The sequence below is a fragment of the Heloderma suspectum genome, chromosome 7, assembly GCF_057233095.1.
Source record: "Heloderma suspectum isolate Gila_16-S chromosome 7, 16-S_ref, whole genome shotgun sequence".
Lineage (NCBI taxonomy): Eukaryota > Metazoa > Chordata > Lepidosauria > Squamata > Helodermatidae > Heloderma > Heloderma suspectum.
The window spans coordinates 31,839,563-31,862,959 of NC_139464.1; the positions used below are offsets into that span (position 1 = coordinate 31,839,563).

At 45.6% G+C, this 23,397-nt stretch overlaps 1 protein-coding gene across 2 annotated transcripts in view; it reads left to right on the top strand.

Moving 5' to 3' along the window:
- Window positions 1–14,321: 14,321 nt before the first annotated feature.
- Window positions 14,322–23,397, top strand: part of DENND2A (DENN domain containing 2A) — an 88,788-nt gene continuing 79,712 nt past the window's right edge. Inside the window, exon 1 of one of the 2 annotated variants that reach the window (XM_084809501.1) lies at window positions 14,322–14,802. The gene's annotated coding sequence lies outside the window, so the exon portion shown is untranslated. The remainder of the gene's footprint in view (window positions 14,803–23,397) is intronic. The other variant, XM_084809500.1, reaches the window with a different exon arrangement.

The window sequence follows — 23,397 nt, forward strand, 5'->3', positions numbered from 1 at the left end:
TCCGCAAACGTAAGGGAGGGCGGAGACTCCAGCTCTTAAAGAGACAGCGTGAGAAAAGCTCACGAGAGCTTGTGCTGTATTAGAATGTGTCACTCCTTCGAGGTGCTGCAAGATTCTTTGTGGGTTCGTGGTGCTGCAACGGCTACCCCTCCGAGAAAAGTTAGGCGAGGTGTTGAAAACGCAGGAATCCCGAGCTTTGCGATGGGTTCGCTGTTTACACTGGAGGCTGGTGGCTCCGATTTCAGTGGGGCTGTGAATCCGCGCTGGGTTTCAGTCAGAACTCTAAAGGAGCTGTCCAGGGTGCTGAATTTGGGGACTGAAAGCCAGAGCGGATTCACAGCTCCACTGACATCGGAGCCACCAGCCTCCACTGGCTGTTTATAAGCAAACGCACAGAACGGGATGGGAGATTAACACATTAAGAATGCGGCCCTATGCATGCTTAGACAGAAAAAGTCCTACATTTCCCAGCCTGCCCCAGCCAGCATGGCTGGCTGAGGTAACGTGGGACCTGTTGGCCCTTTCTCCATCTAAACATGCCTAAGATTGCACCCTAAAGGCTCAGCCCCATGCATGTTTAGACAGAAATAAGTCTTGACTGGCTGAGGCATGCTGGGAGTTGTAGGGCTTTTTTCTGTCTAAACATACATAGGATTGCACTCTAAATGTAAGTTTCAGCAGCCGGTGCTTAAACGGGATGCTTAGTCACTTTCAGCTTGTGTGTCTGCAGCGTTTTCTCCAGCGTGGTAATGTTTTTAAACTCTCCACTGAAGTTATTCATGTTTGAGCAAAATGCTTCTGACTTCTTTGGGCATCTCTTATCACCTGCTTTTAAAAGGATTTGGGATTTCTCTCGTGGACTAAATATTTTATTCACCTCTAGTCCTGCTGCATTAAACCTTCCCTTTTTCTTTACAATGGCCATGATTAATCTTCAGATTGTGCATATAATTCGGCAGTGGAAAAGGGAGAGGAGTTGGGGTCATTCGAAAGAGAAGGTGTTAGAGCTTTTTTGTTGCCATTGTATGTGCGTTTACTTCTGAACTAATAAATCCCACCGAATTCAGTGGAACTAAACAATCTTATGCCACTGTAGTTGTGTCATTTAACAGTACCTTGATGTGCAGACATTAACGTATGATGAGAATGTTTATCTCTGTGCTATGAAAAGCTACAGCTGCTGCTTTCTACAGACTGCACTGCTGTTAAAGGCACAGTAATGGTTTTGGTCCATTGGCAATCTTAGCACTCAGTGATGAAATGGATGTGTAACAAAGAACAAAGTCATTAAGGATACATGCAACCTGCATGTTGGCACATCATAGAGATCATGTGAATTGGTTATTAGAGCCCTAATTTACAAATCACTAAGCTTGAACTGGGGCCACGGTGGCTTAGTGGTTAAGACGCTGAACTGCAGACTGGAAGGTTGGCAGGTCAGCAGTTCGAGACCCGAGTGCCGCATGACGGAGTGAGCTCCCGTCTTCAGTCCCAGCTCCTGCCAACCTAGCAGTTCGAAAGCAAGAAATTGCAAGTAGATAAATAGGTACCGCCTCGGTGGGAAAGGTAACAGCGTTCCGTGCACCTCGGTGTTCAGTCATGCCGGCCACATGACCACGGAAGCGTCTTTGGACAGCGCTGGCTCTTCGGCTTAGAAACGGGGATGAGCACCGCACCCTAGAGCCGGACACGACTGGTTGGGGACACCTTTACCTTTAAGCTTGAACTATCATAATTTAAGTTATGGAATACAAATTGGGTTACCAATGAATCTGGGTTGTCAGAACCTGGTTTGAAGTTATCTCGGTAGTGATTTTGGTGGTGCAACCATATCTTAGTTGCAGGCCGGAGGTCTCAGTTTCTGTCCCTGGCATCTTTAAGTATGGCTGGAAATGACCCCTATCTGAAGCCCTGGAGAGCCATTCCCAGTCAGTTGAGCAAGATGGTGCAATGGTCTGACTCATATAAGGCAGCTTCCTATCACAGGCTATCAGCAATAGCTCATTGCATAGAGTACTTTAACTTGTAATGCTGCTTTTTAGATCTGCGTGGCAAAAGCAGCTGGATGAAGACCACCTTGTTTGCTTAATAATTTTGCTGGGTATTAATTGCACACAACTGCAGGCAAGTAGAAGAACTCACATGCAATGAGCATATAATCCTATTTATGACATTTACATCCCACCCTTCTTTTTTCCAGGTAACTCAGGGTAGTGTTAATGATTCTCTCCACCACCATCACACACTTTTGCACTCACAACAACCCTGTGAGGTAGGTTAAGCTGAGAGAGTGAGTGTGTGATTGGCCCAAGGTCACTCAGTGAGTGGGGATTTTAACCTCGGTTTCTGCAGTCCTAGCCCGACACTCTAATCACTGCACCTCACTATCACTCTAAGCCTCAGAGTCTAAGGGATAACTTAAAAATCAAGTTCAAAACCAGTATGTCCCTCACAAAAAGACACTGGAAAGATATGGGGACTGTTTGGAGACTGTTAATAAAAAGGGCTGGAATAACATGCAACTCATATTTGTGTGTTCTAATAAGTATCTACCGAAACCAACTTTTGATAATACTTTTGAAGGAGGTAAATTGTTCTGTGAACCTTGGGTGATTCTTTTCCTTAGTGGCTCTAGCACTTGGGTGGGCAGCTGCTGGCCACTGAGCCTAATCTGTCCTTGCAGGGAGAATTATGGCCTAATTTTTGGCATCCTCCATTCAGTAACAAAAATTTGATCCCATCTGCACCCACAGGAACAAAAGCAAACAGGTTTGGGTTCCCATGTATTGCCGGGTACTAAAGTGTTCTGAAACAAACCCATATGTGTGCTGTCAGAAGAAGGGCATATAAGGGCACAATCCCAAGGGCCATATATGCTGGGAGTTGAAGGACTTTTTTCTATCTAAACATGCATAGGATTGCACCCGAAGTCTGCTTCTCTGAATCAGTTTTTCTTTGAAACCCCCTTTGAGACATTTATTTTTTGTTTTATCCCACTACTTTCCATTGGCTGGGACAAAAAAACATCCAATGGCCAAAGTCAACATACAGTCAGGGCCTGAAATATTGGAGCAAGGATAACTGTTTTGGCAGTTGGCCTCTGTACACCACCACATTGAAGTTGAAAGGAAACACACCCAGATGGGAGCGAAGTCAGGACTTTCAGCTGTAATCCAAGGGGTGTGACAAAAGTGGGGCACTAACCATTCAGGAAGGACAGCCAGTGGCATACACACACACCCATTGTTGGTGGCTCATAAGTAATGGAACGAATGGCTGACAAGCAGCTGCACGGCCAGGTGTGGCCTGTTTCCTGGCTACCCCATGACCAATCAAGCAGATAAAAGGCCTGGAGGTGGTTCTGAGTGTTACATTTGCATTTGGTAGCTGTTCACTGGAACTCCCAACATGAGGTCCAAAGAGGTGTCCATGAGAGTGAAGGAGGCCATCATTAGGCTGAGGAAACAAAAGAAACCCATCAGAGAGATAGCAAAAACAGTGGGAGTGGCCAATACAACAGTTTGGAACATCCTGAAAAAGAAGGAATTAACTGGGAAGCTCAGCAACAGCAAAAGGCCTGGAAGACCATGGAAGACAACTAAGGTGGATGACCACAGAATGCTGCTCATGGTGAAGAGAAACCCTTTCACAACATCTAGCCAGGTCAAGAACGCTCTTGCGGAGGTAGGCATGTCATTGTCAACATCTACAGTAAAGAGATGGCTTTATGGATGTAAATACAGAGGCTTCACAACAAGGTGCAAACCACTGGTAACGCTCAAGAACAGACAGGCCAGATTAGCCTTTGTCAGCAAACACCTAAAAAAAGCCTGCCCAGTTCTGGAATAAGATTCTTTGGACTGATGAAACCAAGATTAACTTGTACCAGAGTGATGGGAAGAGAAAAGTATGGAGAAGGAAAGAAACAGCTCATGATCCAAAGCATACCACATTATCTGTCAAACATGGTGGAGGCAGTGTTATGGCATGGGCATGTATGGCTGCCAATGGAACCGGGTCACTGGTGTTTATTGATGACCTGACTGCTGATCAAAGCAGCAGGATGAATTCTGAAGTGTAGAGGGCTGTACTTTCTGCTCAGATTCAGCCGAATGCTGCCAAACTGATAGGATGCTGCTTCATATTACAGATGGATAATGACCCAAAACATACAGCAAAAGCTACCCAAGTGTTTCAAGGCAAAGAAGTGGGATGTTCTTCAATGGCCAAGTCAGTTACCTGATCTCAATCCAATAGAGCATGCTTTTCACTTCCTGAAGACAAGACTGAAGGCAGAAAGACCCACAAACAAGCAGCAGCTGAAGGCAGCTGCAGTAAAGGCCTGGCAAAGCGTCTCGAGGGAGGAAGCTCGGTATTGGGTCATGTCCATGGGTTCCAGACTTTGGGCAGTCATTGAATGCAAAGGATTTTCATCCAGGTATTAAAGGCAACCCTTAAGTTTGAAATTATGTTGGTTCATTCCACTACTTATGAGCCACCAACGATGACTGTGTGTGTATGCCACTGGCTGTCCTTCCTGAATGGTTAGTGCCCCGCTTTTGTCAAACCCCTTGAATTACAGCTGAAAGTCCTGACTTTGCTCCCATCTGGGTGTGTTTCCTTTCAAATTCAATGTGGTGGTGTACAGAGTTGTTGTGGTGGTTGTTCAGTCATGTCCGACTCTTCGTGACCCCATGGACCATAGCACGCCAGGCCTTCCTGTCCTGCACTCTCTCCCGGAGCGTGCTCAAGTCCAGATTCATTGCATTAGTGATGCTATCTAGCCACCTCATCCTCTGCCGTCCCCTTCTCCCTTTGCCCTCAGTCTTCCCCAGCATCAGGGTCTTTTCCAGAGAGTTTTCTCTTCGCATTAGGTGGCCAAAATATTTGAGCTTCAGTTTCAGTATCTGTCCTTCCAATGAGCACTCAGGGTTGATTTCCTTTAGGATGGAGGTGTACAGAGGCCAACTGCCAAAACAGTTATCCTTGTTCTGATATTTCTGGCCCTGACTGTATACCTCAGGATATTGTATATCCTGGGCACTCTTTGCAGAAAAAAAACTGTATATGTTAAGCGGCTGACATTTGGGGACATAATCCTTCTAGGACATTGTTTTCTACTAAGCAGCTGACTGTGTTGTAAGTCTACTTCTTTCTACAGTCTGCAATGAAAACTGCACCTGCTAAGATTTGAACCCACTCCTGTTGAGGTTATGTCTGTGCAAGTACCTGCTTTAAAAAACCTATGTGCAATAGCATTGCATCACTACTCGGTGGTACTAGAGATATCAACAAATAAATTCATAAACATTGTATTAAACACAGTATCATTAAAATTGTCAAATATTTTGCTATATAAACCAGCCAAGATAGAAATTACAATAATATCACTATGATACATAATGCATCTATACTAATCTCACTCCTCTCCACCCAAGTTATCATAAGAACAGCATATACCACCTTCCCAATATCACTTCCACACCAGTCTGGTCAAATGCATGCTGGGGTGGGATATTTGTGAGAAATTGAATTTAGCCCTTAGGCTGAAAGACATTTGGAACCCCTGAATTAAGGGGATCTGCTAAAGTTCAGGAAGTTATTGGGAAGAGCTCATCTTTAGCTGCTAATGGCTTGTGGGAGCTTACAAGGGAAGGGAATATTCTTATGACAAACAGCAGCACTCAGGGGCCACATTCCAATGGTGGGCAGGGCTGATGGCAAAAGGGGGCAGAACCAAGGCAAAAGGGGTGGAGCTGAAACTCCCCCAGCATATTTTAGCCAAAAGCTCTTACTGCCAGGAATTATGCCCCAGGAGAGGCATTTTCAGCCTTTTATAATGGGGAGGAAAACACACAAAAGCTGGGAATCCACCAAATAGTCAGGGGTGGGGGGAAAGTGGAAACCACCTGGTGATGTGGGGAAGGGGGTGTGACCTTTGGGGAACCCCAGAGGGCTGGATTGGGACCCTGGGCTGGAGGGTCAATATCCCTGCTATAAATTTTTTGGCTCTTGCCTAGCTCCTCAGTCTAACCAACCTGTTGCACAAGTACAGACAGAAGTGCTGGAAGCTGAAGTGCGGGAAGTTCTTGGAAAGGGCTCACAGCTCATGGAAAAATATGTTTCTGCACCATGTAGGCCTTGCTGAATATGTAGCCTTCATTATAGCCCTCGACGAAGTGCAAGAAAAGTCAAATCGAAGTGTACACTACACAGAACAGTCAGTTGTTGCCTGAAGTTACATGGTGCACTCCAGAGTAGACCATTTACTAACTCAAATCCAAGTTTTGTAGCCAGTTACACAGCTGCAAAACTTTTATATCCAGAATTCAAAGGTAGCAATGTTAGCGATGGCACTTGCATTTGTCTAGAATGGTTAAGCCGTACTCTTCAATGTTTCACAGATGAAGTCAGGGACACACTTCTAATCCTCCCATTCTAATACCAAGTATTGCTCTCTGAGCTCCCTCCACCACCCCAGTGCAGGGCAGTGGTTAGTGGCCCACTAGGACAATGGAGACTCAGGTTGAAATCCCTGCTTATCCATGAAGCTTATTGGGTGACCTTGGGCTAGTCACTACCTCTCAGCTTAACCTTCCTCACAGACTAGTTGCAAGGATCAAAATGGGGTAGGGGAGAGAAGCATGTATACCATCTTTAGCTCCTGAAAAAAAGGTGGTATATAAATGTAAGAGAACTAAAAACAAAATAGATACATAGTTTTAAAAAATATGTTGTATTGTTTTTATCAAATTTAATTTGTAATTGTAAGCTGCCTGCCTTGAATGCCATTTTTGGTAGAAAGTCAACATACAAGTCAAATAATTGATCTGCTGCCCCTTTCCATCTGCCACCTGAGACAAAGGCCTCATCATGGCTCAGTCATGGGCAACTTCAAGGCCCCTGTTGCTCTCCCTTCTGATGATGCTTCATCTTTAAACTGGACATGGACTTGACAGGCCTTCAATTAGAGGATGCCTGCAAATAAAAGACTGTCCTCCAGTGGCGGCCTAAGACATTTTGCTACCTGAGGCAAAAATGGCATCCCTTCCCCATTCCATGTACAAAAGTCGTCTGGATTAGCAGTTGAATCTTACTTCAATACTGGGGATGGGGCAGCCTCCTCCACTGCACCTGAAGGCTGAAATCTTGCTTAGGGCTCAGGGCAAGCACACAGCTCTCTCCTCTAACACTTTGCTGCCGCCTCCCAGCCTCTGCTACCTGAAGCCACTATCTCACTCTGTCTAATGGCAGGACTGGCCCTGTTGTCCTCTGTGAAGTGGGGACATACACACTGAATTCCAGCTCAGTAACAGTAGCTTGGGGAACAGAGCCCCATCTTTTCCCTCTAAAAGACTTCAACTTACTCACCTATAGAGTTTGAGGGGATTGGGGGGCCTGATAGATGACAACTGAGTTATCAAAAATAAAAGCAGAAAAGAGAATGACAACCCAGGCAATAGAATAATAAGATGCACACTTGGCCACATTTCCTGGGGGAGCAGAGCACTAAGGTCATAACCATGGCAGCCAATGGGAGGGAGGAGTGTGTTCAATCTCTGCTGTTCCTAACTTTAAAGTACATTTACTTGAAAACTATAATAGTTAAAATCACAGTTCTTGTCCTTCTGCCTGTTTAGTATGTAACTGAATATAGCTATGGGACTTACACTGAAATATGAGAGTTAGGAAAAATCCCCTTTGCATAGCCGTGTTAATTTCCAGAATGCTCAAAATATTGTGATTAAGTAAACCTCAAGAATGACTCTCTAGTGAAAAAATGTTTGGGGGGCCTTCCCTTCACCCCATCTTACTCTAAACTTCTGAAAAACAAATGTGAAGGAACTACAGCTATAAGGATACAACAAATCCTGAAGACAAAGAGGGGGAGAACCAACTTCTGACTCCAGTGAGTCACAACTGAGACAGCCAATTAAAGTAATACAGTATTGTCCTTCATTATTATTCCCTATGGCATCCATTTAGCAAATGTCAAATGATTCGCCCTTCATAAAACTGTGTGTAAAAATAACGGGCTTTTAAAATCAAATCACACTGTGGAATAATTTCCACTACATGTGGGCACCAGAGTAGAAAGATTGTAGTGCTAGGAACATAAGAAGAGCTCTGCTGGATCAGACCAATCTAGTCCAGTATCCATTTTCCCACAGTGGCCAACCAGATGCTTCTGAAAACCTCAAGCAGGCCGTGGCCAATAGCTCCCTCCTGCTGTGTTACTTGGCAACTTGTAATTCAGAGGCATACTGCCTCTGATTCGGAAGTAGTACATGACTGTCATGAGGGCCATTGACAGCCTTATCCTCCATGAATGTGTCTAATTGCCTTTTAAAACCATGTAGGTTGGTGCCAGTCACCATATTTTGTGGTAGCAAAATCCATGATTAAAATTATGCATTTCTTCTTTCTATCATTCTGGAAAAAAACATCCAGCATTCTGTCCTCTGAAATTGTGACTGGGGCCAGCCATGTCATTAGGCAGAGTGAAGCAACTGCCTCAGGTGGCAGATGTTGGGGAACAACAGCAGTAGTCCCCTAACCTTTCCCCCTGCACTCCCCAGTCATTCCCCTCTGTTGGAGGACACAGCTTGTCCTGCGCCCCCTAAACTACCCTGCTGCCCTCAGGTGTGGCAGAGGACCCTGTACTGTCACCAGTGTTAAAGTAAAATTCAACTGCCAGCCCAGTTTGCTTCTGTATATGAAATGGGGGAGGGCACCATCTTTCTCCTTTGCCTCAGGCAACAAAATGGCTTCTGCTATATTTTGATTGTTCTGTGTGTTTTATTTTTGTATTGTTCAGTAGTAGTATCTGAATATATAATGGACTATGGTGGTGCTTCCACACTAGGCTTTTACCATGCCATCACCCTGCCTCATTCATGGAATTTTACAGGCAGTCCAGACATCATCACCTTCTACTCATAACCCTTCTGTGTTTAACCACCGCTATTTCTGTCTTTTATTTTCTTACCACAGAAAATCCATTAAGGAAAGAAGAGACGGAATAGTTGCACAATGCTTTCTAATTGGTGATGCTAGGAGCCCTCTGTCTGGAAGCACCCCAAGTTATACAAACCCCTGGAATCCCCCGCAGGATATTTTGGGTTTTGTTTTTTCTTGAATGGGTCAACACAATTACCTACATGACATCTTTTGGATAAATACCTGGAGAAGCACCAACTTTTCTTTGTGATTGAGCTTACAGCTATTTTGTTCATACATTAAAATGATGAACCCACCTTAATCATGCCCTCCATCTATCTGGAATACATGATCCTGCGTAAGCATATGTATTAAAAATGACTCGCCATGGATGGCATTGATTTAAGGTTGTCACCTAGAATTTGTATCGGTATGATCAACATAAAGGAAGAGGTTGTTTTGCATGTGCTTATCTCCCCAGCAAATTCACATGCTTTTCTAAAGAGCTTGTTTCAGAGTTGTGTCAAAGGCGAGTTGATTTTCCTTTCGTTCAGTGCCAAGGCCCTTGGGGTGAAAACTCTGCTGCATATTGTCTGACACAATGGGGTCTTTGTCTGTGAAGCCTGCGTTGCTTGGACACTGTGCCATAAAATGGATCTTGAATACCGCTACACAGAGCTTGAATGTCATGTAAATGTGGAAAAATGCCTTTGTGTTCCAGCAATACGATGGGCACAATCCACCCGGAATGTGTCCTAGTTCTATGCCAGGAATGGGGATCCCACAGGTTTGCTATCAGTTTCGATAGGACATGTGCAGAAAAAATCCCTGTTGATTATGCCCAGACTCTTCAAGATTTCACAGATGTAAATAGGGACATGCAATGGAACACACTGAGAGTCTTTGCATGAGCCTCTCTCCACTGGCCCCAAATAAAGCTGAATGGTGGGAGATTCGGGACAGGCAAAAAAAAGGACTTCTTCATCCACACAGCATTTAGTTCTGCATAGTTAAACTATGAAATTCGCTACCACAAGATGTGGTGTTGGTCACCAACGTAGATGTCTTTAAAAGATTAGATAAATTCATGGAGGATAAGGCTATCAATGGCTACTGGTCATGATAGTGATATGCTACCTCCAGTATCAGAGGCAGAATGGTTGGCCACTGTGTGAACAGAATGCTGGACTAGATAGTCCTTTGGTCTGATTCAGCATGGCTCTTCTTATCTGGCTCCAGTTCTTATCTGACTTCACTATTCAACTCACATGAGGCGCAGAGCAGAAGTAAAGAGAAATGTGATAGTGCTTATATTTGCAAAACTGGAGCTTTTAAAATAGAGTGGTGATTTGGTTAACAATTTCGGTCATTTGAAATTGACTATGGGTAGATGTCTGTATTTTTCCAGCTTGTGTAGGAATTGGGGGCCATGAAATAACTGATGAGGCAGTTACTTAGGGGTTTATTAATTTGGATTTGCTTTTGGGGTAGTTGGAAATAAAGGATATTATTAAAAGGAGGATCAGGAAGGAGTGGCAAGAATGCTGATAGAATAGGAAGAGGTAGTGAGTATACAGTTTTTACCTGAGTATTGAAAAAGTGGCCTTGTTGAGGGTACTGATGGGTCACTGCGCTTTGCACCATACTCTCTACCATATAGGAAGGTGTGAGATCAGACTTTGCAGTGTATACTTAAGAACATAAGAAGACCCATGCTTGATCAGACCAAGGCTCCATCTAGTCCAGCATTCTGTTCACATAGTGGCCAACCAGCTGTTGACTAGGAACCCACAAGCAGGACCCGAGTACAATAGCACTCTCCTACCCATGTCCCCCAGCAACTGGTGTACATAAGATCACTGCCTCTGGTACTGGAGGTAGCACATAGCTATCAAGACTAGTAGCCACTGATAGCCTTTTCCTCCAGGAATTTGTCTAACCCCCATTTAAAGGAGGGTCTAACCATACTTGATGCATAAGGCTATAGGTCACGTGCTGTAGGTGTGCAAAAAGTATAGCACAAAGTGTATCACAGATTTCCCTCTGAAAGGTGTTTTGCAAGACAGGGAGTAATGGGGCAGAGTTATGATGGATTTAAGGGGGCTTTGAAACATAAAGGTCCTAGAACTAACTATTAGGAAGTATTGTGCAGCTGTTCCATCTTTTCTTCCATAGGGTGCAATCCTATGCATGCCTAGACAGAAAAAAATGTCTGACAATTCCCAGCATTTCCTAGCCAGTCATGCTAGCTGGGGAATGCTGGGAGTTGTAGGACTTTTTCCTGTCTAAACATGCATAGGATTGCACCTTTAATTGATTTTCTGTAGTAAGAAAAAAGACAGATGGAGTGGTGGGAAAATGTGGGAGGATTACAAGTAGATGATGTCATTATTTGGACACCCCCATAAAATTATGTGAATGAGACAGGGCAATTGCACATTAAAAAGCCTTATCTGGAAGTGCTCTTACAGGGTGTTTTCATAGAATCATAGAATAGTAGGGTTGGAAGGGGCCTATAAGACCATCAAGTCCGCCCCCCTGCTCAATGCAGGAATCTAAGTCAGAGCATCCCTGACAAGTGGCTGTCCAGCCTCGTCTTGAATGCCTCCAGTGTGGGAGAGCCCACCACCTCCCTAGGTCATTGGTTCCATTGTCTTATTGCTCTAACAGTCAGGAGGTTTTTCCTGATGTTCAGCCGGAATCTGGCTTCCTGTAACTTGACCCCATTATTCCGTGTCCTGCATTCTGGGATGATCGAGAAGAGATCCTGGCCTTCCTCTCTGTGACAACCTTTCAAGTCCTTTTTTTAAAGGACTACTGAATTGAGTGGAAGAACATAGAACCTGGAATTGTGACTAGTTCCATGTCCAGTAGATGGCGATCATAGAACCTATTCTGGTACAGTACCCCCATTAAACCACAGCAGAAGTACAGTAAGAAGGGTGGTGCTTTGGGCATTGCTTTTTTTCAGTTTGTGAGGATCAGTTTAGGACAGCAGCATCTCCAGCCAATCACCTCCATATCAGGGTGGGGGTTCAAGGGGTGGGGAGGACTCTGTAAGAAAAGCAAAGGTGGTTATGCATCTTACAGTTTGTGTGAATCAGGCAAGTTTCAGATCAGTTAGCCTCTGGCAAAATGGTGGTATGTACACGTGAATTGATTGTTTTAATTAAAATAAAGGAAGTGAGGTATGGGAAATGAATTGGTGATGAGGGGAAGAACAACAGATTGATGCATCTGATTAAGGGCGCAATCCTATCCAGATAGGCGTCCACCTCCAAACGTGGAGCTGACCGCCTATCCACTACAGGGCAGGAGAAGAGGGGATCGTTCCCTCCATGCTCCTCCTGCCCTGCATTTTCGTCTAGAGAGCAGATTGCTGCTGTCTAGCCGCAGGAGGGCTGAGCAGGGGAGGAGGCTGCCAAACGAAACATTGGATGATGTGTCATACAGGCATTTCCACCATCCCGGCCCCGGCCCCCAGACACGCCCCTTTTCGGCCACTCCGCACTCCTCTTGCAAGCGCACAGGACAGGGCTGTTCCGCACTGCCTCCGAGGCAGCACGGAAGACGGGGGAGATCGGTTCCTGGAAAACAAGACATCCTATGGCCGTCTAGCCGTTGTCTAGTGGCCATAGGATTGCTCCCTAAATTGTGTGCACTTTGTACATACATTCAGTGACTACCCTGAAAGACATGTGATACTGTCTTTTGAACCTACAAATAAATGTGAAAGAATACTATAACCCAGGGGTGGCAACTTGTTTTGGCCTACAACTCCCATCCAACCAAAGGGGGGGGGGGAACAATGAAGAGTCTTATAACACCTTAAATGTATTGTGGCAAAAGCTTTTGTGGAACAGAGTCCATTTCATCAGGTGTATGAAGTGTTATCCTCAGTTGGCTAGTGCATATACTTATGAGCGTAGATTTCAAAAAATGTAAACAGTGACGTCACATGGCAATGAAATGCAGAACATAGCCTGTGACAACTATGTTAAAGCTTAAATGTATGTAAAATGAACACATATAGCAAGACAGGGAACCATTATCACAACTGAAGCCACAAATTCTTGATAAGTTGTAATTCAGCAGTTTCACGCTTGAGTCTCACTTTAAAGTTCCTTTGTTCAAGAATGTCTCCTTTCAGGTCAGTCACAGAGTGTCCTCGGAGGTTGAAATGTTATCCCATTGGTTTCTGAATTGGTTTCTGCCCTTTCTGAAAGCTTATATCATAATAAATTTGTTAAGTCTTTTGAGATGCCACAGCTCTGTATTTTTTCTGCGACACACTAACATGGCTGCCCCTCTGGAAATTATAACCAGAGAGAAGAAGTGTGTGTGTATGAAACAGAGAGATAATGTAAATTGCCACTTAAAAGTTTTGTGTGCAATCACATACATTGTAACATCCTCCCAAGAGCTGAAAACTTTTTTTTTAACTGTCCATCTGCCCCTAATCAGAAATACAATCAAGCAATGAAGGAGTGACAAAACTCTCCTAACCCCTTGGTAAGACATTGCAACCAGCTTACCAAGTGGTTCCATACATACTGTGGTAAATTAGTCCTTGGTATACGGCAATATCTATTTGCCTAGGAAGGTAACTGGGAGTACATCAAAGGTTCAGTAACCTCCCCTCAGTGAACCACTAATGTGACCTTCCAGTGAATCCAAGGAGAGTCACCCCTCTCCCAACCTGGCCATGTTTCCTCTTCAGTCATTACTTTCTATATAACCATTCACCGAAAAAACTGGTAATTCCTAAACCTCCCATTTGTTTGTGTGTAGGTGGCTCAGCATTTTAAAGATAAATAATCTGCAGATGAGTGAACCTGAGCACAGGCCCTTAGAGGAGGAGCAGTATTTATTTTGATAAAAGTCCCCTGAGGCTGCAATTCTATGCACACACACACGCACGCGCACGTACCTGGGAGTAAGGCCCACTGAATTCAATGGGTCTTGCTTCTGATCAGACATACATAGGATTTGTGCTGCTGCAAGAACATAAGAAAAGCCATCCTGGATCAGACCAACGTCCATCTAGTCCTGCGTTCTGTTCACACAGTGGCTGACCAGCTGCCCGTAGGCAACCCACAAGCAGGACATGGGTGCAACAGCACCCTCCTGTCCATGTTCCCCAGCAACTGGTGTACATAGGCAGTAACTTTGAAAAGGGACATTTGAGGATTGGGGGCACTTTCAACGTAGGGCCATTTTATTGGCAAAAGCAAGCAGGGCTGAAGAGGTTATTATATTAACCCCCTTCCCTACTTCCTCACACACCCACCCCAGTGTTGCCCTATAGAAGGCGCCGCTCACTGTCGTTTCCCGGAGTCCTCAAGTTTTCTGGGTTTCCATGGCAACGGGGCCTGTACTCCAGCCAGCTGCGGATCAGCTCACTGGAAAGGAGTCAGGATGGGTCAGGCTAGGAAAGGGTGGGAAGAAGCACACACAGGAGGAGGAGGAGAAAATAGGGGGAGGGAAAAGAAAGGAGGGTGGTATTAAGCTTTGAAGGGAGAGAGAGAGAGACACACACACACACACAGCGTCGGGGAAAGAAGCGACCGGGACGGGGGGCGGGGAGGAAAAGAGCACGATTTGAGAACCGGGGGGAGCGCGGGAAGCTGATTCTTATGGAGCCGAGGGGGGCGGAGAGCTTGCAGAGCGAGGGCGGGGGGCTCCTTTGAAACTGCGAGGGACTCCGCTAACAAAAGGGAGGAAGGGGGCGGAGGAGGGGTGAGCGAGGGAGCCATGCAAGCCGAGGCTGCTGCTTCTGCCGCCGCCGGGCTGAGGCTGGAGCGTCCCAGCATGAGAACGGAAGGCAGAGCGGGGGCAGCCCTGGGGCTGCCGTCGAGCAAGGTAGGCGCTGTTAAGGGGTGAAGGGGGGTGTGTGTCTGGATCCCACTGCCAGTTCTTACTAGCAGGGGCTTTCTGTCATCAGGGGGTGGCTTCGGGGCGCCGCCACGAAGGCTCCCCGGGGTCGATCGCCTGCTGTGCAAAGCCCCCGCCGCGTCGCTTTTGGCTGGGGTTATGCGCTAACCCCTCCCCGCTGGCCCCCTCGTGACTAATGGTATGAATGGTCTCTGGGGTGGGGTGGGGTTGGGGGGAGGGGGGAGTAAGACTAAAATGGGAGAGGGATGCAGCCTTTGAATTCCCCACCCCCACCCATCAAAAAGTCAGGGTGATTTCGTAGCTGCGGGATCCTCTGGAATCGTTTGGGCTTGGAGACTTGTGGGTCTTTGGTGGGGATGGATATTTGGCAAAGGTGGATTTCTTTCCCAGGAGGAGCATTGGATGATGAGAACTTTAACAGTGTGAGTACTGGAGAAAGGGCGACTTTGGGGGGAAAGTTGTAAGTTGTCATTGAAATAGCCATTTCAAAGCACTGGTTTCAACATGTGGAAGAAGAGAATGCCATATATATATATATATATATATATATATATTTCTCGCCACAACGAAGACGGGAAGGGGGCCCCTTACCAAAGCTATAGGCTTGATTTAGAAAAACTGTGGGTCAGCATTGGGTGGGATGGGGGGAACGCCTCTCTCTCCTCCCTTTTTGTCTCACAGTTTTTGTCCTCCTAAGAATACAGATCAGACTCTCCAGGCGTAAAACCTGCTGAAGTTTTCTTTCTATTTTATTATTTTTATGATTATTGCAGATAAAGAGGTTCCATCTAGAGATGGCAGGCCTGTTCAATATTACTACATATAATTTACTTCTATTAACATTAACCCTGTTTCAGGGAATGAAGTCAAATTAGCTTTTCAGTCATGCTTTTCTGTAAGGTGTCCCCCCCCCCCGCAATATAATGATTTTTTTTTTTTTTTTAATGCTTGATGGTGCTTGGAGGGAGATAATCGAGGAGAGATGGATTATCTTGCTAAAAAGACAGGGAGTGGGGAGGCTTAGCAAAGGTCTTGAGGAGTTTGGGGAAAATTGATAATTCCAAGTCTGTTATATTACCTTGGTTTTAAAATCAGGAGCAAACCATAGGAAAATATTGAAGCAGAATTCCTAGGCTTTCTTAAAAATAAAAACTGTTGCATAATAACCCCCCCCAATTTCTCAATTCACAATGAAAGAAAAACAAAACTTATAAACCCTGGGAGTGATGGAAGAATAGATTGTGCAATGCCATTTTTATTTCCTCTCATGCGACCTATACATCTAGTCTCTACCTGCTCATGCACACACTCTGATGCATCCATCCCTCTTAACCACTGTAATTTAGTCAGGAGGGTAGACCTAGGTTATAATCTTGCCTCAAAAGTGGTTTCATTTTGCACAAGTGTCCTTCAGCCTCAACCATGACTGTCCCTACCATTGGATATAGGGGGAGCTGACCAGCCTCAGGCATCAAGTTTTTGCGGTTAAAGGATGGGGAAATTGTTATTACTGTTTATAAATTGTTACCACCATGATGGTTGACCATTTGGATCTTCTGCCCAAGGCATATAACAGTGGTTTGAGTGCTCTCTAGCATCAGTATTCTCATCTGTAATATGTGTTGGATTGACATTGAAGGGGCAAGGGGATAATAAACTGTTTTACCTACCCCTCAAATGTGTGCATGTATATGGTAATGAACAATACATTTATATCATCTAGAAGACTGTCATGGTGGTTTTTGTCACATCACAGCAGGGCTTCTTGGATATAGCTACGAAGTGTTCCATTTTTTTTAAAGCTTCAGTTTCCAGCACAAGATTCCAAAGTGGAACAACTGAGACAGGCACATTTTTTCCACCTAAATTATAGGGAGAGAAAGTAGTAATAAATTTTAGGGGGGGGGGAGTCATCTCAGAGCTGATAGCTCACTTCCACCCTCCTCCTCCTATAGACTTCAATTTAAAGACAACACATCTCTTTTTAGTATTAACATATATGCTTTTTGGCGTATTGCAGAATATGTACTTGCTCCTCATTGGTGGCATTAGATAATTGAGGGGTGTAACTGAACTTAAGAAAGTCACGTTGCTATTTAAAAAATAGTAAGGATGTCAAGTCAGCTTAAAGCAGAAACTGAAGGTAAGAGGAAATTCCTCTAGAGTGTATGTTTTTGTTTTAATAATTGGCAGCGTTTGCTCCTGATCTAGAGCAGCCTTCCCCAGCCTGGTGCCCTCCAGATGTTTTGGACTTCAACTTCCATCAGCCCCAGCCAGCATGGGCAATGTTCAGGAATGCTGGGAGCAAAACATACAGAAGGCTCCAGGTTGGGGAAGGCTAATCTAGAGGAAGCTGGTATACATGCTTTAACTGGAAATCTAACATGTACTGTATTCTGTAATATAGGATCATTTGGGAATGGGGTTTATTGATTTATTTCATAATGCATATCCTACCTGTCAGCTAGAAGCCCTTCTGGCACCCATCCTCTAGCTTGATATCCCCAGCATGAGCCAGATTCCAGCTGCTGGTGCGACAGGTAGAGGCTGGTGAAGTGTCTTTACTTAGGGGCAATGCGTCTTAAAGGGATGGGAGTACCAGATCACCTTACCTGTCTCCTGAGAAACCTGTACGAGGGTCAAGAAGCAACAGTAAGAACCAGACATGGAACAACCAATTGGTTCAAAATTGGGAAAGGAGTACGACAAGGCTGTTGTTGCCATGCTTATTTAACTTATATGCAGAGTACATTATGAGAAACGCCGGGTTGGATGAATCACAGGTTGGAATTAAGATTGCTGGGAGAAATATCAACAACCTCAGATATGCAGACGATACCACCCTAATGGCAGAAAGTGAAGAGGATCTAAAGAGCCTCTTGTTGAGGGTGACAGTGGAGAGTGCAAAAGCTGGTCTGAAACTCAACATTTAAAAAAAATGAAGATCATGGCATCTGGCCCCATCACTTCCTGGCATATAGAAGGGGAAGAAATGGAAGCAGTGACAGATTTTATTTTCTTGGGCTCCAAGATCACTGCAGACGGTGACTGTAGCCATGAAATTAAAAGACGCTTGCTCCTTGGGAGGAAAGCTACCGCAAGCCTAGACAGCATAGTAAGAAGCAGAGACATCACCTTGCCGACAAAGGTTCGTATAGTCAAAGCTATGGTTTTCCCAGTAGTAACGTATGGCTGTGAGAGCTAGACTATAAGGAAGGCTGAGCGTCAAAGAATTGATGCTTTCGAGCTGTGGTGCTGGAGAAGACTCACAATGCTATATTCGCTCACAATGCTATATTGGATCACTCACAATGCGATATTGTTGCTTGTTGCTCGGAAAATCCATCTCTCTGTCCCCACCTACTGTGAGGATTGCAGCTAAGCTCAGAAGGAACAGGGAAACTTGAGTGGGGGTGGCAGATCATCCCTGCTCATCAAAAATTCCCAGCGCCTCGAACCTGCATACCCTGGCTCCACTATTTATTTTATTTATTTATTTACAGTATTTATATACTGCTCCACATCAGAAGATTTCAGAGCGGTGAACAACAAAGATAAAAGAATAAAACATCAGGTTAAGACAGTGAAAACATTTTTTAAAAAGACACATTCCAATAAGGTTGAATTTAATAAACTGTGGCTGGTCATGCAAGGAAGGCCTCTCAAAATAACATTGTCTTCAGGAGGCTCCAGAAGGAACACAACTTTGGCGCCTGCCTGACTCCCAAAGGCAGGGACTTCCACAGGAAGGGGGCCACCACACTGAAGGGTGTTTTTCCTGTTGGACTCCAACTGGGGCATGGATCCATATGGAACCACCAGGAACATGCCCTCTGATGACCTCAGTGTCCAGGCAGGTTGGTAAAGAAGGAGGCGCTCTCTCAGGTATCCTGGTCCCAAGTTATTTAGGGCTTTGTACACTATTACTAATACCTTCAACCTGATCATAGCAGAGCTGCTGCATTCTGCACTAGCTCCAGCTTCCAGACCAGCTTTAAGGGCAGCCCCCCATAAAGCACATTGCAGTAATCCAGTCTTGAGGTTACTAATGCCTGTGCCACAGTGGTCAAGCCTTCCCTGTCCAGGAGAGGCCGTAGCTGGCGAACCAGTTGAAGCTGGTAAAAGGCACTCTGAGCTGCCACGGCCACTTGGGCCTCCAGCAACAATGATGGATCTAGGAGTACCCCCAGACTATGAACCTGATCTTTCAGAGGGAGTGCAACCCCATCCAGAACCAGCAATAAGCCTAACTCCTGGACCCGGGAACCACTCACCCACAGGACTTCCATCTTGTCAGGATTCAACTTCAGTTTATTGGCCCTCATCCAGCCCATTGCTGAGTCTAGACACTGATTCAGGACTTGCACAGCCTCTCCTGATTCAGATGCCACAGGAGATAGAACTGCGTGTCAACAGCATACTGATGGCATTTATCTCCAGATTCCCTAATGACCACTCCCAGTAGCGTCATATAGATGTTAAACAACATTGGGAACAAGATCCCAGTAGGACCCCATAGCTCAATTGCCAAGGGGGTGAGGAAAAGTCACCTAATGTTACTCTCTGAAATTGGCCTCATAAATAGGACTGGAACCACTGTAGCACAGTGCCTCAAATTCCCATCCCGTGGAGTCGATCCAGGAGGATACCATGGTTAATGGTATCAAAAGCTGACGAGAGATCGAGCAGAATTAACAGGGTTGCATTTCCCCTGTCCCTCTCTCGATAAAAGTCATCCATCAGGGCAACCAAGGCTGATTCAGTACCGTAACCAGATCGAAAGCCAGTCTGGAATGGGTCTAGATAATCAGTATCCTCCAAGAGTGCCCGCAGTTGCTCCACCACAACCCTCTCAAGTACCTTCCCTAAAAAGGGGTTATTTGCAACTGGACGATAGTTGTCTAACACCATCAGGTCCAGAGTGGGCTTCTTCAGGAGTGGTCACATTACAGCCTTCTTAAGGACAGCAGGGACTACCCCTTTCCGTAGGGAAGCATTTATCACTCCCTGGACCCATCCAGTCATACCCCCTATTAGCCAAGAGGGGCAGGGATTGAGAGGGCACGTGGTTTGTTGCATTGCTGCAAACACCTTGTCCACATCATCAGGCTGCAACAACTGGAACTGATCCCACAAATCGGGCAGATGGTGGCATCAGACACCTCGACTGGAACTGCACTAACAGTGATTTTGTCCTCAAAGTGCGATGCAAAGAGGTCACAGTAGGTCCCCAATGGGGCCAGGGCCCCATTTTCTGCGGAAGATGCTAACAGCCCCCAAACCACCCAGAAGAGCTCTGCTGGACGGCTACTTGAGGATGCAATGGAAGCAAAATAAGCCTTCTTTGCTTCCCGCACTGCCACGCAATAGGCACGATTATGTGCTCTAAAGAAGAAGCCCACCCTGTATACAACGGTATTAGACAACTGCCGCCCAGTCGCAAATACCCCTTTTCTAGGAAAGGTACTTGAGGGGGTTGTGGCAAAGCAATTGCAGGCACTCTTGGAGGATACAGATTATCTAGACCCATTTCAGTCTGGGTTTTGTTCTGGTTATGGGACTGAATCAGCCTTGGTCGCTCTGATGGACGATCTTCATCGAGAGAGGGATGAGTGCAACCCTGTTTATTCTGCTCGATCACTCATCGGCTTTTGATATCATTGACCATGATATCCTCCTGAATCGGCTCCGTGGGATGGGTATTGGAGGCACTGTGCTGCAGTGGTTCTGATCCTACCTACGGGGCCGATTTCAGAAAGTAACATTGGGTGACTATTCCTCAGCCCCTTGGCAACTGAGCTATGGGGTGCCGCAGGATACCATCCTGTCCCCAGTGTTGCTTAACATCTATTTGAAGCCGCGGGGAGCGGTCATTAGGGGATTTGGAGCTAAATGCCATCAGTATGCTGATGACACGCAGCTCTATTTCCCTGTGACATCTGAATCAGGAGAGGCTGTGCAAGTCCTGAATCAGTGCCTAGACTCAATGATGGGCTGGATGAGGGCCAATAAACTGAAGCTGAATCCTGGCAAGACGGAAGCCCTGTGGGTGAGTGGTTCCCAGATCCGGGAGATGGGCTCATTGCCTGTTCTGGATGGGGTTGCACTCCCTCTGAAAGATCAGGTCCGTAGTCTGGGGGTACTCCTAGATCCATCATTGTCGCTGGAGGCCCAAGTGGTCGCGGCAGCTTGGAGTGCCTTTTACCAGCTTTGGCTGGTTCACCAGCTACGTCCTCTCCTGGACAGGGATAGCTTGACCATGGTGGTACAGGCATTAGTAACCTCAAGACTAGATTACTGCAATGTGCTCTGTGTGGGGCTGCCCTTAAGGCTGGTCCGGAAGCTGGAGCTAGTGCAGAATGCAGCAGCTCGGCTGTTGTCGGGAGCTGCCCCTTTTCAGCGTGTAACTCCTTTGCTGAGGGAACTGCACTGGCTGCCTATTCGCTACTGGGCCAGGTTTAAGGTATAGTACTAGTGTACAAAGCCCTAAACAACTTGGGACCAGGATACCTGAGAGAGCGCCTCCTTCCCTATCAACCTGCCCGGTCACTGAGGTCATCAGAGGGCATGTTCCTAGTGGTTCCACATGGACCAATGGCCCGGCTGGAATCCACCAGGAGAAGAGTCTTCAGTGTGGTGGCCCCCTTCCTGTGGAATTCCCTGCCTTTAGAGGTCAGGCAGGCACCAACATTGTGTTCTTTCCGGCGCCTCCTGAAGACGTTGTTCTTTCAAGAGGCCTTCCTTGCATGACCAGCCGTTGTTTGTTGAATTCCACTTCGTTGGGATTTGTCTTTTTAAAAATGTTTTAACTTTTTAAACTCTTTTAACCATTGTTTTATTCTTATCATGTTGTTCACTGCCCCTAATCTTCTGATGAGGAGTGGTATATAAATATTGTAAATAAATAAATAAATAAATAAATAAATAAAAATAAAGCATGCTCAGTCATCTTCACCTTGAGTCTTGCGCCATTGCACTTTAGCCGATGTCCAGCCTGTTTCATTGACCGCAGTTCCCCAGTATACCAAGGAGCTGAATGGGCTCCACGGTGCTGGAGAGGGCACTCAGGTGCAATCAAGTCAATGGCCCTCCTCATCTCACTGTTCCACAGTGAGGCTAGGACCTCGGCTGGATCACCAGCTCTCCACTGGAAAATCCCCAAGAGCATTCAGAAATCTGTTGGATTCCATCAGTCTCCTGGGGCAGACCATCTGAAAAGGTCTCCCACCCCCGTGGGAGGAGAGTAACGCCATGAGTTCAAATCTCAGTCTGCACTGTGCCACTATTAATGGTCTTCTGCAATATGAGGGTCTCTGGCATCTTGATCCTGGGCACTGGACAGATTGGGATGCTTTCATACTAATCACCTTAAGCAGCACAAGTTTGCACTCAGCTAGATTATCTTCAGCAATAAGTACGCTGCATATTGACCACATTCATATACTGCCCTTCCTCCAAGGAGATCAGAGCAGTGTAAATGTTAAAATGAGGTCATTCCATTCTGTACTTGCAATTACCCTGTAAGGTCAGTTAAACTGAGAGATAATGAGTGTTCCAAAGCCATTGAGTGAGCTTCATGGCTAAACAGGGATTTGAATCCTGCTCTGACCAGTCCAAACCAAATAGTCTACTGTGCCATGCTGCCTCTTCTGTACACACACAACCACTTCAGCTTGGCTGCTGTTTCTCTGTACGTTATTTACTGTGGCTGTTCACAAAACAGTTGTGAGGTGATAATACAGACAGACATCCTTGCGTTGGTGAGCTAATTAACCTGTGTAGTGTTTTGGTTTTTTTAAGCACTTTTATCCCTATTCAAACCACAGGAGATAAGAGCTGAACCTTGTGATGAATTGTAGCTCAGCTACTTCATGCTGAAATCTGTCTTTGAAATTCCTTTGTTCAAGAATGTCCACCTTAAGGTCAATAACAGAGTGTCCTGGGGGGTTGAAGTGTCACTATACTGGTTTCTGAATATTTCCATTTTGGCCCAGGTTCGAACTCCAATTTGGCCACACAGCTCCCTGGGTGACCTTGGATGACTCATTATCTCTTAGCCTAACCTACTTTACCAAGATGTTGTGAGAATGAAATGGGACAGGACAATAACCCATGTGTGCTATCCTGAGCTCCTGGGAAGAAATGCAGGATGAAAAGAGGAGGGTTAAAAGGCAACAGGTGGGTGAGTGGCTACTGGTCTATGCTTCTGGCATTGCTAAATTTAAGGATAGGGACACAAGAAGCTGCCTAATACTGAGTCAGATCCATGATCCGTCTAGCCCAGTATTATTGACACTGACTGGCAGTAGCTCTCTAGGGTCCCAGCCTTACATGGAGACACCAGGGATTGAACCTGGGACCTTATGCATGTGAAGCATATGCTGTACCCCTGAGATACTGCTCCTGGAATAATTTCTACTTCTGTTCCATTTATACTAATGTTTAATACCAAACTGACCCCTTGCACACACAAAAACATTATAAAAATGAGAGCAACAGAAAATCTTTCCTTTAAAAAAATTGGGGTGGGATCTTGGGTTGACTTATATCCTCACCTTCCCC